Source organism: Mercenaria mercenaria, chromosome 14 (genome assembly GCF_021730395.1).
Source record: "Mercenaria mercenaria strain notata chromosome 14, MADL_Memer_1, whole genome shotgun sequence".
Classification (NCBI taxonomy): Eukaryota; Metazoa; Mollusca; class Bivalvia; order Venerida; family Veneridae; genus Mercenaria; species Mercenaria mercenaria.
Window position 1 is genome coordinate 61,203,825 of NC_069374.1, and position 12,972 is coordinate 61,216,796.

A 12,972-nucleotide genomic window follows, 5' to 3' on the forward strand; every position below is an offset into this window, starting at 1 on the left:
GCATCATTTGTGAAAATGAAATGTCCCATCTCCCAAATTTTATATTTTATGAGGTCCACACACTCTAAAAGTCCCCTGAATGACGAAATGCCAAATATGCGCACGATGGTTTAAAATATAAAATGAATCTTTTACGTTACTAAGTTGAAGATTTTTTTTAAAAACAGCAACAATTTTGCTGCTGTGACGTCAATTAGCGTTTGTAGTCCCCAGAAATTTTAAAAAACAAACAGCGTTTGTAAACTATATACAAACGCGCAAATATTTCACTTTGATTATGCTATTTATGAACAAAAGCAAGTTTTACTGGGTTTTAACTTCTATATATTTATTCGCATTAAACCAGATGCAAGTGATTTTTAATAGCACGATAAGATGTCTGTATGTGAGCGTCTAAAACTTGCCCACCCCATCATGCATAATGAGCCAAAATTAAAATTTGTCGCTATGAGACAAAAAAGTAAATGTTTTAATCATTTTCTGGCGTGATTAACGTATAATAATATTGGGAGTTCGCATCATTTTGAAAAAATTTAAAAAAAGTCCCATCCTCTAAATAATAAAAATGATGCTTTTACGGTACTATTGTACTATTTAATTGACTGTCAAACATGTTCCCAACTTTCATGTTAATCTTATATAGGCTCGAACAGAAAATAAGGAAAACCGGGTCCATGTTTTGACAGGTCAAATAAATTGTACAATAAAACACTGTTAAATTGTGGTAAAAGTTAAACAACATGTTTCATATTGGACTTTTTTTTATGATTTTTTTTTCGCACGTATCAGTGTTATTTTTTGGGAAAATTCAAAAATTATGCCCCTTGCTCAAATAGGTGATTTTTTTCAAAAAAAAAAAAAAAAAAATTTAAAAAAATAAATAAAAATAATTTAATTTGAGCTTTTTGGTTGATTTTAGATATCTCCGGAATTTGGACAGGTCTGTCTCTTGGGGAAAAATGTCCAAGCATTCATTCATTTTTCACAACATTTTCTAATTTGTGGGAGTCCCTTTTTTAAAAAGCATCATAGATAATCAGTTGAATACAAAATCTTATAACAAACATCCGGTCTTGTTTTCAAGTAACGATACAAGTAACAATACAAATCGGCCATTTCTACTTACGAAACCTGATGTACATGTTTTTCATGTCAGTTCGAAAATAACAGAATGATTAATTTTCCCCATTTAAAGGAAAGCTTTTTCTCTCTTCGGTCAGAACTGTCAATACCTGATGGGTTGGGAAATATATGAAATGTTCGCTGCAACACTTTGAGGTAGTTTGGCTTCAAACATGTTCCACATTAACTGTGGGTATCAAATGCCCATTATGTCTTTTCAGACATTTCAGACAAGACTGGGTAAACCTTACAATCATTTCCCTAGGGGAAAATCTCCAGAATGACTGGCTTTTGACTCCTGTGCAACTACATAATATTGTTTATAAAATTTAAAGTTTTTAATATCTTTGTTTATTTTCAGTCTAGTGTCTAGTTAATGGCTAAAAGAATTACTTTGCTCTGCTTTAATTTTCATTGACCCAATACAATTTATATATGATTTATAGCACACTTGTTGCAGTTCCACTTAAAATACCAAAGTTGGATATCATATGTTCCGGTAGTTTTTTATCTTGATTTGAATTGTTTCAGTAAAAGAAATATTTATAAGGAACAAACATCCAATTAGGATTAGCCAGGTATAATACAAGAAATAATGAACGAAAAAAAATACCTAAAAATAATAAGAAAACATTTTTATTAAGGATACAATTCGAAATGATGATTTATTTACATTGTACACTGTCAGGTTGTTTAGGGCGATCCATCGGAATGTTTATTTACACACGGATATGAACATTATTACCATGGGAAATGTAGCACATAATATTTAGACTCAAGTCGGAAACATTATCCTGAAACGATTATTTTTCGTGTTAAACCTTGTGCTACCACGATAATAACTAAGATGTTTTTTTACCCAAAATTCTTTCATTACTTCAAAACCAACGGACACTAGCTTATGTTTCCCAAAATGTAAACAAAATAAGAAAATCAACTGAAATTTATTTTGTAAATTAGGGGGCCAATATAAATTGAATTGATAAGAAAGTGCTAACTACAATAAACGCACTGGAAAGCTATTTCGGATAAAATTTCATCGGTTTTAGCGGACATTTTTTATGCAGAATTACAGGGAAAATCGTTATTTGTTCTTGTCGTTTCTGAGCATGGATATTTTTCGGAAGGTTTGTATCCTACATGTATATGTAATTAGATACTTTTTCTAGTAAATTTAGAAGAAAAATTTTGTTTTCCGTAAAATATTTTAAAATGAAGTATGTATCACTTAGTTATTTAAATGTTCATTATTTATTTGTACTGATCTGTTGTTCAAAAAGTGGGACTAAAAATTATTAGCTTTCATTTAGTAAAAATTTCCCTTGCTAGGACGCTGTATTTGTTACTTTTTGATTTGTGAAAGGTGTACTGTTAAATTTTAGAGTTCGCATGCTAGTCCCCATACTGGATTCGATTCATTGGTAATGGAGGCCTTGTGTACTATGCAATACTAAGGTAAGAAATTACAACTAGTGATCGTTTGATTTCAAATAGAATTGTACTTGTTAAACAATTTTAAATAAAGAAATAAAGAAACATACGGAGAAAAAAATGATTAAAATATTTTGTACCATAGCTTCATTTATTTTCGGATCTACTAAAAAATTCTAGTGCCTAAATTTACCCAGTTAACTAGATTTTATTAACAGTGTATGTAAAGGTTTACCCGAGAAAACAATATTGCCTTATTAGCTATATGCAACACTTACAAACCGATTTTATCACTGTTATTAGAAGTTAAATAAAGTGATAAAATCAAATATATATTTTGTTTCATCTATAGTAAAGTTGCAGTGTATGGTTTTTAATCTAATTCAAAGTACTGTTAAATCAATGTATGCATTAACTTGGAATATTATGTTTACATGACTATAGTTTGAGCGGGTTTTTGATATTTTTAAATTTGGTTGCGTTATCTATTATGCCTTATCTGAAATGTTAACAAATATAATGTATTATGGAATGTAAAATAATTTGAGATTATAGAAAAATCTTTTAAAAGTAAACAAAGAAAACAAGAAATAATGTTAACATAGTGTTTCTGTCAATCTGCAAATTTCATTTTTAAAATCTAAGACAAACATCCGATAATAAGTTGTCTTTATTTTGGAAACAAAAATGCATCATAAACTCTTGGTGTTTTCTAACATCTTTCTAAATTTTTACATACTTCAGGTGTTATAAAAAACTAAAATAAAATGGATGTATTTTATTTTCGCGTTTGCGCGAAATTCATTTAAGAATATCTCAAATTTTCATTCTTTCAAACAATAGACATATTTTAGTAAAGAACTTGGCGTCTAATGAAATCATCAAGCATACTTCCTGAAAAATGGAAGAAAAAAGATGGGGTAGTTTTGAAATCTTGATATATGTGTTTTGTTTAGAAATACGATTAATTAAAACTACACATGCGGCAGCTTCATATGTATTTGGTGCAGTTCAATACAGTTGCCGATAACACAAGAGTCAATAAACTACTGGAGCATGTAAATACAAGATTTTTAAAAAATTACTCAAATGAATTTATTTATTCATATAAAATGTTTAGTCCAGTTTTTCTATTTCAAGATCTAAAAACTACATGGTACAAAAAAAATAGCTGCTGTCTTCAAAACCAATATTTCTTCCAGAATTTTGTACAAAAGTCAAGGATATTTCCTGTATTGAACACGAAGCTATACATGTATTTAATAATATATTGATGTGATTATTCTGTTCTAATTGTATTAAAATCATTGTTGCAGAAAACTACATTCAGTGCAACATTTGCTGTTATTAACAGAGATATACACAGATCATTGTGGATTATAAATAAAAGTAAATAAAATGCTTCCTCCTTTATATTTTCAGATTTTTTGATTCACTTTTTTCCAATAATAACTTGACATTCACAAATTTTATTCAGGTGTAAAAATAAATGATTAAAATGGTGTTTAGTCATTTTATTCAAAACGTTCATACTTCTGTATAAAAATGTTAAGTGGTTTTGAACAATAAAACTGCTCCGAAAATTTCTTTCACAATTTATACAATAAATGTTTGCATTTATAGAATGAAAATGTGATAGGTGAGAGAAAAACATGCAGTCATAAAATTAGAAACCAGGAATTCCAAACATTTTAATTGTCTTTAGAATATTTTACGGGTAAGGTATGTATTTTGGGAAATTATACCCATGAAATTTATCAGAGCCTATACATCAAATAGCCGTATTATTCTTACCAACCGCGCATGATGAAACTGTGTTAAAGTACTACTTTCTTTTAAAAAATCATACTTTAATATTATGTTTTATTACTTTCAGGTTTTGGGTCTTTAAAAGCGACCACGTTACCTAACTGGAATAGTGTTTTTTAAGTTTGATGTATTTTCGTATTACTTTGAATATTACAAATATATGGACATTTGTTTTCGTAATGTGAAATGATAACTTTCTCGAAAATGTCAGGACAGAAACATTCAATAATTACATTTAACCATATTTAAGTTGGTAAGATGTGGGAAACAGTGACAAAAATCTGATGGAATATATTGAAAATCTTGTAATCTTTCACAATTTGTAATTATTTCTATGATGACTAATGGCAAAAACGTGCAAACACATGTATTTTGTCTGTTTTCAGAAAGTTGAATGCATAAGGACTTGTATTCTATTTCACACAGTATCAGTTACCTTGGACATTCAGTTTTCTGAAACTTATCAGGAATTTTACCCGTTATCTTAGCTTTCCTGTACATTTTTATTTCTTTATTCAATGAATATACTGTATGATTACATAACACAGTGCTTAACACAGTGTTTGAATTCTGATAGCAACAGCAATACTCATCTTTTCATCAGATTTCAGAATGTCTAGAATTTTGAGTGGGAATGTTTTCACTCATTTTAATTTATCTGATTTAAGATAGATGAATACAATCAACATAACAGTAAAGGGCGCTTGTAATGGCTTATCGGAATTCGGATAGCAAAAATTGACACATTTATTGATTATTTATTTCCTCTATTTAGAGTTATATAATTCAGATAGTTAAGTCAATGCTGTTTTTTTCTACTGCCTGCTCTCAAATGGTGTTTATTTTGAATTCGGCTAGCAAACGCAAAAACACAGTTTCTCTTCTATTCGGTTCCAGATCGTTTTACGCTATGGTTAGGCGAATTCGGATAACAACGATAATACATACACAAGATCTATTTCATATATTCCTGATGAGATGCAAAAAACTTATTTTATTTCAATTCAAATAGCAAAGCCAATGCTGGTTTTTGGAACTGCTAATTGCTTATCTGAATTTGGATAGTAAAAACGAAACACAATTTTTTTCTGTCCAACTTTAGATAGTCAATATTGTATGGACTTGTCTGAATTCGGATAATAATACAAACTCACAATTTGGTCAAGTGTATTTACTTGTTCGTTTAATGATCAGGTACAAGGTTTCTTCCGTAAATTATCGTATTTGGTAAAGTGTATATTAGCTCAGGACAGAGTAGCATAATGAATATTGGATTTAATCTGACAATATTTTGTATTTGTATATTAATATAAAATGAATTGAAGTTAATCAAAGTCTGCCTTTTATCTGTTTTCGGATAGAGCAGTTTTCTTATACATACTTAGATATGTGGTTACCTGTTCCCTGCTCGAGGTGTCTTGTATAATATTCATGATCATTAACGTTATGAAACATTTACTTGTTCTTTTTGTGACTTTCTGATAAGTTCTCGATAAATCAAGCATTTTGACAGTTTGGAAACTGTCAAATACAATTGGAACGTGTTAGTTATTTCTTTATCTGCAGCTTATTGGTGGTTATGCTATAGTTCTTAATTGAAGAGTAATTGGCAACGTTGTTTGACCATGGACCTAGAGTTGAGCATTATCATCTTACAAAATATTTTTTGGAATATGATATATACAATGAAAACTTGCAAATACTATGTTGATATATTAAAGTGAGTTACAATGATGTAGAACTATAATATAAAAGCAAAATACTGTAAAATTAAAATGTTTATGTTGTAGTCATAAATAAATACTGCATATTATATATAGACTTGGTACCCCAAAACATGTCCAGCACAGTATAGTTTAAATATGGGTTGATTTGAACTGCTAGAATTTAAATATTCAGTCCTTGAAGTTGTTACAATAAAAAACATAAGTATGACTTTCAAACGTGTTGGGCGACCTGTGAAGTTTCCACTTCTTTTCTATTTAAAATATGTTGCTCTTGGAAACACATTGTCAAATTTGAAATACATTCTTATTGAACGCCCTACTATTAGTAAGATTTTGTAACTTGTATATGGTAGGTAATTCTAAGTCTGGCGTAAAACAGTCAAATTAAAAAAAAAAAAAAAAAACCTGGCAAAATGTGTCTATACTGGGATATTTCTATTTCGCCCTTTTTAATCAGGGCACTTCCTCTTTCTACCAACTTTTCATCTAAGAATTACGACCTTATGTATTTGGACAGTACAGACAGTGAATATGATATATGTTGTGAAAAGAAAATTAAAAATGCATCGTCTTTATTCAAGATATAATCATTGAATATGCAAATAAAATGAAACTGCCTTTTACCCTTACTTTCATATTTGACGACTGACATTAACTGGCCTTTGGTTTAAATAGCTATGTGTAATTTCTCATTGACATATGACAGGTCTGTTTTTATAGATATATCAATTCAAACGTACGATGAGACTATAATACTTATCATTTTTGTCAAATAAACTACATATGAGCCGCGCCATAAGAAAACCAACAAAGTGAGTTTGCGACCAGCATGGATCCAGACCAGCCTGCGCATCCTCTGGTCAGGATCCATGCTGTTCGCTTTCGAAGCCTATTGCAATGAGAGAAATTGAACATTAGTGAACAACATTGATCCTATGTTGGTTTTCTCATTTCCCATTTATATACTTTCAGCGTACATGTAATATATGGTACGACGTTGGGTTAATTAAGCCATTTCTTTGCATAGATAATTACTATTAAACTTCTGCTCTGTCTATGATCACATCTGATATTATTAGAGTGAGTCTAAAATAAGAATATGAATAATGTCCTCGTTTGTGTTTGTATTGTATGTATATATGATTACCTATTGTCAGTGTCTTGTTTTTGAATCATCAAAATTCAATTTATTCTTTTAGATTGTTCCAGCTGGACCCTTCTTTTTTCAAATATCTCTTCCGCTCGGTGATTATAACCTTTTTTCGGGTTGATAAATCCTGATATCTACCTATGGAAAAGTCGATAATTGTATAATATATACATGATATTGGAAAGCTACTGAGTCACAAATTGCATATATGAAATGAATCATTTTGTAAGTAGTCTAACAGTTGATAGTATCATTAAAATTACATTTAACTTACTAGTATACTGTATTTACTTATAAGGGAGACAAACATTTTTGTTCTAAAATATCTCAATAATGTCTCAAAAGCCGGCTTATGAAAGCCGTACAGAAGGGCTATATATATGATAAAATAATTTAAGGACGCTCGCTACAGTTTCGTATTTTTTTCTCAATAATAGATTTTAATGAAAAATTTTTAATATTAAAAGATCATGTTATGATGTATTGAAAAAATGAAATAAAAATACTAGGTCACCAGCTTTGTTTCAATTTAATTTGCCCCTAGGTATGGTGCTATTTTTAACATTTTTCAAAATTTCTGTAATCCTAAAATATATTTCAGTAAAGTACAATAATCAGCATACATTCGATTATCTAAGCATTTTTATAACGGAAAACAATATATCTATTTGAAACATGCTCAGAGAAATCAAAAGAAAATGATTTTGTAAAGAAAGGAATACTTGTTGTTCAGCAGACCCAAGGGCTATTTTTGCATATTTTTGTCAGTTTTAAGTTGGTACTTCTGCTATTTTATCGAGTTTCACATAATAGAATTTAATCAAACTCTGCACATACCTTGGAACAAAAAGAAAATTGATAGGTCACCATATTAGATTTCGCTTAAATCAAATTACAACGAGGTGGGGTGTGGCGGGCATCTATACAACGCAGGTTGGTACGAAATACTCTTTCAGTGTTTGAGCAAATGACTTAGAAATATATATATAAAATTATCAAACGGATGTCTTAATAAGCGGATTTTAAGGTGTTTCTGAAGCATTTTGAGGGCATAGTACGATGAAAGTTTCCGCCCTTTCTTTTAACAAAACCTATAGTTAACGAATGTACGGTATGGGTACGGTACGGGATTAGAAACAGCTGTGGCTCAATGAGTTGGAGCGCCGGTATAAATAACAGACTCCAGTATATGTCGGATTGAAGCAATTTGAATTAAAAGTACTTTAAATGTATATATTTTGTAACTATGGTGATACTTACCCTAACCTTAAGTCAGTATATTATACATATTGCACATTAAATCCATTCGAACATACAATAATTTACGAATTGTTGCCGTACGCGACATTAGATAATCACTTCCAGGCATGCGCAGAAAACCGCTCCAACTCTGTAGTGAGCTGCATCGATTAGAAACACAACCAAATTGGCACGATGTTGGGGTAAATACCGACCCGTCCGGAAAAACTGTAGCGAGTGCCTTTAAAAAATGATCCAGATATGTTTTATTTCGACTTTTTTTATTTTGGTTTCAATAAAAGTAATTAAAAGCAAGAAATTCTGACCTTCAAGTCCAACACTCCTTCTTTCTTAGGTAGTTAGAACGTGTCCTTTGAATGGTAAAACATTGACCGAAGTTTCTTCAGGAATTACATAAATGCTGTTGTACTGCTTCAGGTAATCAAACGCAATGGTTGCCATACACACTGTTAAAGATTAGATATGTGCATACCTTCATTTATAAGCTGTAAGCTTATGACATGTAAATTTATGTTATAAATGTCGTTGATAATTCGTGTGAGTGCTGTGTTATATTACTGTGTTGAAAAACGATTGTTATTCAAATTATCCGGATCACAGAGAATTGGACTAAGAACAGTGTTTGAGCTGCAAAACGGTGCTAGACAGAATCATAGAAGAGGTATTTCAGTTCTGAAAGCGTCGGATTACCCAAATCTAACTATTGGCTAGTTTTCTATCATTTTGTGGAATGTAATACAATGAAAGAACGAGCGTTGTGAAATTGGTCCAACGATCTTCATCAAATAGAGAAGCGACAAAAATGAAATGACTACACTGGCTACACCGGAAAATCTGAATAAACACTGAGTGATGAATGAAGAGTATCGGAATGGATCGGTAGTGGTTGCCCGACAATGTTAAAGAAGTTTGTACAATATATTGAGAAATATATTTTACTTATTTTTAGTGATTTCATTTGCATTCATTTAGATGAAGATTATGCCATTATTATCTAGTAATTGATCATTTTACCTTTTATTATTAACACGATTATAATTAACACGTGATCATCATGTATGAGTAATAAATATAACTGATATTTCTTTGTATATCTACAATTGTTATAACTACATATAACATGTTTGTATTGTTACGTTATGAGCGGCTTGGTGCTACATAAAATAGTTCTCCGAAAATAGGACATATTAATTTCATTTTCTAATAATTAAAAACGTACGTAACCTAGATGGGCACATGTGATTTTTTATCATTGTTTATCTGGTTGCCACGAGATAATATGTCATAATTGCCTCGTTCCTACGTTCCCACGACATATTATTTCGTAGCCGCCAAATATAAATCTCGTATCAACGACATAGTAACTATAAACCTCATGGCTACGTGATACTATATAAAACAAGAGGGCCTCGATAGCCCTATATCGCACACCTGAGTTTTGTTGCTTGCTTGAACAATTAAAAGTTCCTACTAAATAAACACAGGCAGGTACTGTGTATATCTGTGTTGGTTTGGGGCGGGGTTTGAGGTGGGGTAAGACGTTGAGAGAACGATGTGATGATAATGCCAAAAATGTTTTTTTTTAGAAGTTCCCACTAAATTAATACGAGGTAAAGTGACCACACCTCCTGGTGGCAATACTTTTTGATGAAACAGAATAATTTGTACAATCTTCTTAAAGGATCTGCCAAGAAACTTTTGTGTAAATTAAAAATAAATTCTGCTGTTTCTGACAAGAATATTTTTAAAATTTCTAGTATATATATATAGGGAAAAAATGCCAGAACTGCTGGCGGCTTTTTTAGGACCAATTTAAAATTATCTGAATAATCTTGGCAGAGGGTCAAACAAGAACCATTTGTGTGAATTTAGTTCAAAATCGGGTCAGCATTTTAATACAAGAAGACTTTTTTTTAAAGTTTCCACAATATATATATATATATAGGGAAGAGTGACAACGCCCCATTGTGGCGATGATTTTTACAAAACGTAATAATTTAAATCATCTTTGCAGATGGTTACACAACGACTATTTGTGTGAAAGTTTTCAAAAATCAGGCAAGCAGTTTCATATATTAAGAAGATTTTTAACGTTTCCACTATAGTGATCATATAGGGACAAGTGGCCACACCTTCTGGTCGCCATGTTTTTATAAGAATCGGAATAGTGTGAATAATCTTGATCACACAAGGACTATTTGTGTGAAATCATTTTGAAATCGGATCAGTGGTTTAGGAGGATATATTGTTAGAAGGTTTTTTAGCTCAGGAGGCCCCTTTGTGCAACCAAGCGGAACTGTTAACAACCTTGGCAGAGAACCACCCAGGGAACAGCCAGGCCAAATTTCATCAACTTCCACCCAATGATTTCAGAGGAGATGTTGTTTAAAGAAAAGTGTGGACGGACAGACGCCGGACGATGAGCGATCACATTAGCTCACAAATAGCACTTTGTGCCCATATGAGCTAGTAAAACGTTTACATGTCCCCTCTACGGTTCTGTAAATACCTTATTCGCTTTCTCATAATTTATTCAAACGTAAACAAAATAGGGTTTTATTCTAGATATTTACCTAAACAGATGTATATGTACAGCATAAGGTAGCAGGGGGAGCAGTTTTTTTTTTGCTAGATTTTAAGCAAATCCACGATTCGCAACTGTTTTTCTTTATAGGTTATAAGTACATTAAAGCAATACTTCTGCTTTACGTTGTGATATGGCACTAAGGTAAGCTTCAAAATGAAAGCATTAATTTTGATCCATGTGGTCACCTATAAATAGAGTAGACATTACAGCCTACCCCTAACCCCTCTAAAAATCTAGAAAATTTGAGCATTTTTTCTCTTACTTCCAACACTTGCCATACACTCGTTTGTGTATTTTCATACAATTACACCAGGTTTTCATATAAATCAATCCTTAAGTTGCAAAGCCCAGGTAAGCATAGTGTATGTCAACCACTAAGTTTTAGGAGAAAAATCTGATTAAAGACACTTACTGTCCGTTTTGCTGTAGAAAACAGCTGATTCGTTCAAATCTGCCTCCCGATGTAATGACTCACAAAATGTATGGATCTAAGTGTAGCCAAATATTCGCATCTGCTATTTATAGCTACATGCATGCACACATTGATTTCTTTTAAAATAAACTTTCAATAATTAAAACATTAATATTAATACACTTTGAACAAAGCTACCCTAAATATTTAAAAAAATCGACCGGGGCCATAATTCGAAACTGCTCTCCTGCCACCTTATTAAGTTTTTTTATATGTCATTTTTAAATGTTCAGCATGTTATATTTTACAGACCTGTTCCATTTCCAATGTAATAAAAAAAAGAAAACTTGTAAATTCCATTTTATTTATCTTTACAATTTACAATTTAAAATTTGACTTTAGTAAAGGGAAGTAACAGAAGTTTTTCTGTCTGATGTTTTAAAAATGGTATTGTAGTTTGTTCTTATTCAAATAATGGAGTGTTGCCTATTTATTTAAGTATGCCTGTCAAAAGCAAGGACCAGCTTCAGCATGCAACGCAATGAATGGCTGGACTCGGCGAAGGGGTTCTTCTTTTTAAAAATGAGCTGTAGAGCACCTGCATCCCCCACCAAAAGGCAATCAAAACTAAGCAACAGCTTCTCTATCAGCAGAAAAACACAATAATTTTATTCAAATTGACCATTTGAACTTAAAACAATGATTACAGTATCAATTTAGAGCATTAATAGTCTTGCAGTGAAACATTCGTAGTGTATGTACCAGGATAGTGACTCATCTCTACAGATAAAAAAATCACTATGATGCAAGGGAGGCAATTCAAAACCCAAAAGTATTGTTCAAATCCTCTCCAGGTAAGTAGAGAGAAAAAAAAACCCAGACAACTAATGTATATCATCTGTATGGAATCCCGGTGCGACACGCTTTTCGCTATTTGCTTATGCTTATTGCGTTTTGCTTCTTGCTATATGCTTTTTGCGATTTGCACTTTGTGCTTTGCTTCTTGCTTAATGCTTTTTGCGGTTTGCACATACATTTGCATCTGTTTACAGCGTCAACAAATAAAAGTGACTATAATATGCAGTGATGGATGCCTTGTAGATGTTCAATTGCATAATACAACAAATGTATGTACAACTGTATGTCTTTACACTTCAGGGACAATACACCCTGGGACTTTACTCCTCTCAAACCTGAGACTTTAGTTTACTCCTCCCATAAAGTTATTTATATATATACAACTTTTATTCATATCTTATAATTATATTATTGAAAATCTTGTTGACTGTTGCATTAAGCAAACTTTATAACGGTAATAATAAATAATTGTTAATGATTCTTGTCACACTTTTCTGAGTTCAAGATTTAAAAACTTAGTTCTGGCTACTGTACGTACAATAACTTAACTGACGCTGTTTTCATTTTATGATGGTCGCGTCCGTAACAGCATATAAACATCTCTGAGCTGATGTTT